Raw genomic sequence first — 3,751 nt, forward strand, 5'->3', positions numbered from 1 at the left:
GGTTCCGGAGGCGGCGCGGGGCCTTGGCCATGCCATCCATACCTCTTCGTGCTTCGACAGTCTTCGTCACTTCATGTAGACTGTTCTTTCGCAGTTCTAGTTATTAACAGACGCCTGCAAGAAACATGGCTGGGGTTACTGGTGCATATGGCTGCCGCGATCAGGGGCATGAGCGCCAGCCAAGTCAGGTAAGAAGCAGCTTTCCTTTTATAACATGTCAGGTGACCACGGCGCAACCTCGGTGACTACCCGGGCTGGTGCCTACCTAGTGCGCCAATGGATCACCTCACTGATAGTGCCCTTCTCGATGGCGATATGTATTGACTGGTATGCCCGACATGTTTCTGACTAATGCAGAAGAGGCAACGGCTTGAGGCGCTTGTGGAACTGGGCCGACCTGGCCAATTTGCTGGTGTACGGGCTGGAGCTCGACCCAAACGAGGCATCGGACGCAGCAATTGCGCATCAGCTTCTTGATAATGGGCTGAAGGACTTTACGACCATGAAGGCAGTGACCGGCGGTAAGGTCGCGTCTATGCATCCACTTTATTGTAGCCGTGGTAGTGCCCTGCATGCCCATACATACACCCTTACACACATGTCGTGTGCACATCCAAGAGCACACCACATGAACAAGTCGTGCTTCACATGTCTCGGGAACTTTTTACCCTACCCCAACTAGAACCAGTTTTCTGAGCCATGTTGCTGTGTTTGTTCATCCCATGCTGCATGTGATGCAGAGGTGAGACCAACACTGCGTTTGTGAATGCAAAACCGACCATTTCATCATTGCTGGAGCTGGCACCTGGCCTGACAGCAGTAAAGGCCCTTCAGCTCGCAAAGGGAGCTTGTGCCCCGGCTGTGCAGCGGCATGATTCCTCGGCCGAGGACCTGACAGGGCTCCCTGATAACCGCCCAACCGATGAGGACTTGGCAGAGAAGATCGCGGTGAGTCTATGGACACTAGGATTCCTTGAGTGCCAGAGGGATGGGGTCATGGTCAGATTTCGACATGCAGCTATCCCTGGCCCCCTTGAAGGGGCAAGGGGGAGGTTACGGGACACAGGAAGAAGAAGGGAGGGGGATGGGGAGGCCCAGTGTGGCACACACATGCATCAGTGCCATCCCACCACCCGAGATAGTGGGGGCCAGCGGAAGGGCGGGGAGAAGAAACACCATTCATCCATGGATTACAATGATCCCCGTGGCCCTTGTTTATGTTATGCCACATCCTGTTTCTTTTCAAATCTTCAATGGTCACCTCACTCCAACCCACCCTGTCCCGCAGAAAAACATCAAGTCTGAGAACCTGACAGAGGCAGCTGTGGTGAGCTTCGACATTGCAGGACACAAGAAGTCCTTCGCTGTCCTAGTGGCCCACGCCAATGCAGATGGTTCAATCCGGACCTTCTTGAACAACCTGCCACACAATGGATTCACCTACTGCATGGCCTGCAACATGTTTATGTGGCCACTGCAGCCACCACCGGCACTTATCCCTCCCAGTGCGGACCTCAAGGGCAGACTGTGGAATGCGACTGATGCTGCTTTGCGTTGCATAGTGGCCGAGCGGGCAGCTGCAGCACGCCGTGGTGGTGGTGGCAGCGGCCGGTCTGTTGGTGGTGGCAGGCGCACTGGTGGCGCTCGTGTGAGCGGTAGCAGTGGTATTGGGAGCGCTACTGGAAAGCGTGGCTCCCCTGAGGGGGAGACCAGCCGTGGGCAGGAACTGTCACCCCTGCAGCCCCTGCCAGCGGCATGTGTCAATGGCCCTGAGCCAAGCTCCGATGTGGCAGACCACGAATTTTTCACGGGGCTTGGTGGCTGGATGCCGGTGGCCAGCGGAAGCAGCCAGCTTGCGAATATTAGGACACACCTCAGGAGCCAAGGTCATGCAAGTCGGATGCAGGCCCTGCGCCTCCTTGCTCGCAGCGGTGCAGGCCATTTCAGCTGGCTGCCCAAGCTTGTTGCTGGTGTACGACAGATCCCATTGCAGCCCCAGATCCAGCTGGGGGCCAAGAAAGTGCATCACCAGCACACGACGGTGGTTTGCGTGTATTCACTAGAAGTGAATCGTGTGAGTGGTACACGCCCGATTTCATTTTGGATCTTGTGTGCAAGCTGTTCACCCCAGGGGACATCGATCTGGACCCGTGTTCCTGTGCCGCTGCAAACACACGTGTCCGTGCAATTTCCTTTTATGATGAGTGCATGGACGGGCTGGCAGAGATGAATGCGTGGAAGGGAAACGTGTTTCTTAACCCAGCATTTGGATTGAGGAATGGCCACAGCCTACAGGGGCTGTTTTTTGCAAGATGTGTGCGTGAGTATTAGGCAGGAAACGTGAAGCAAGCCGTGGTACTATTGAAGGCAGGGATTGGTTACAGCTGGTTTCGTGATGTGCTGAAGTGGCCAGTGTGTTTTCTGCAGGAGCGCATCTCGTTTGTCAGGCAGTTACCCGCAGGTGCCTCTGGGGAGCTTCAATGGGGCACTCGTGTACAGAATCCACAGGGAAGTGTAGTTGTATATATGGGGCCTGCCACTGAGCAGTTCGCAAATCTTTTTAGCCGTGTTGGGAGTGTGCCAGGGATGAATGCATGGGCATATACAATGCCCGCTCCTTGCGCACCCACTGTGGTGGGTGGTGAAGAGGCTGCCCAGAATGATGGGCTGTGAAGAGGCATTGGGTACTCCGGTTGCATGTGCTGATATGCTTTTGTTTGCCCATCGCCATGATGGAAGGTACTGTCTTGAGAATACAAAGCAATGTGTGTGTTTTTTGGGCCTTCATAACCTGCGTACCTATGAAACCTACCTTCCGTTTTGACTTGGCAGCATCAAGCATGCCCCCCATCCTGTCCCGTGAGCGGCATATAGGATAAGTAGAGGCGAAAAGGTGGGCATTATGTGGATTCATACCTAATTATGTTGGTTCCTGTATTCGGCTGGGAGAACAGTAGATAGATGACCTGACCCATGGACCTACGTGTGCCCTAGTGCGCCCAACTCTCATTTACGTGTAATTTCCTTTTCCTGGGTGTTACTTGCTCGTCTTGCTATTCCCTATGGTTTACCCATGTATCCACCAAGAGCAACTTCCCTTCTGCCAATCTCTCACTTAAACGGAGGGGAGGGAACGACTTGGACCATTTCAGTTGTGCAGATCCGGTTTATACTCTTGAAACAGGATCTAGTCACATAGCTAGGTATGACATGGCATAACAACTTTCTAACCCAGTCGGAAAGGTACCTGGCGGGGCTGGGTTTTGCTCGTCCTCCTACACAGCAGTATCCTAATCGCCAATCATTGCAGTGCACTATTCTTAATACAACACCAGTGTACTAATCCTAATCCTGGATATGGGGTACTTATCCATATCCTAGGGTCGGGGTTCTAATCCTAATCCTGTGGCCGGGTCCCAATCCTAATCCTGTGGGTGAGGTCCCAATCCTAATCCTACACTAGGGTCCTCATCCTAAACCTGCCCTCAACTTTGTATCCTAATCCTGCCCCTCGTTCCTAATCCTAATTTCTGCCTGACCGGTACCCGAACCCAATCCCTAATCTTTGCACCCCTCTGCCCCAACCCTCCCATTCCGGGTTGGTCAGGGCATCGGTTATCTCCTGCCGTAAAACTGCATGAGCAATGGATCCCACTTGCTTTTGAAGGCGGTTCCAGAAACGGAGGATCTGCTTCACCATGTAATTTTGTAAGGGGAGTTCAGCCAGCTCCGCGTACAACAGCCTGTGGGA

The sequence above is a fragment of the Volvox carteri genome (genome assembly GCF_000143455.1).
Source record: "Volvox carteri f. nagariensis unplaced genomic scaffold VOLCAscaffold_63, whole genome shotgun sequence".
NCBI lineage: Eukaryota > Viridiplantae > Chlorophyta > Chlorophyceae > Chlamydomonadales > Volvocaceae > Volvox > Volvox carteri.